Here is a 344-nt window from a genome sequence, read left to right on the forward strand (position 1 = left end):
CACGGTTTTAATCTCGTAGACTGATAAGGCTCATAATCGGCAGCAGCACGACTGCGATCTACTGTGACAACGTAAATGATAATCATGAGTAATAAGATAATTACAGAGAGTAATTAAAGGGTAATCGAGAGGAAAGGAAGAATTTGTAGCTGGAAAATATTGTGAATGAGGATTTTTAATGAAGATTTGTTCATATGCTCAGTAGTGGTGCGAGGGGCAAGAAAAATAGGGAAGCAAGAAAAAAGGAATACCAGTTCTGTTTCTATTTTCACATAACTGCAACGATTTTATCCATCATAAAATGCATAAACATAGAAAAAATAGAAAAAATATATATAAGACAA

The 344-nt window shown here is 33.7% G+C and overlaps 1 protein-coding gene across 1 annotated transcript in view; it reads right to left on the minus strand.

Annotated features, from left to right (window-relative positions):
- The window catches only part of LOC119592508 (teneurin-m-like), a gene marked incomplete in the record, with an annotated part of 54,907 nt that overhangs the window by 40,239 nt on the left and 14,324 nt on the right, over positions 1–344 (minus strand).

Source organism: Penaeus monodon, chromosome 30 (assembly GCF_015228065.2).
Source record: "Penaeus monodon isolate SGIC_2016 chromosome 30, NSTDA_Pmon_1, whole genome shotgun sequence".
Lineage (NCBI taxonomy): Eukaryota > Metazoa > Arthropoda > Malacostraca > Decapoda > Penaeidae > Penaeus > Penaeus monodon.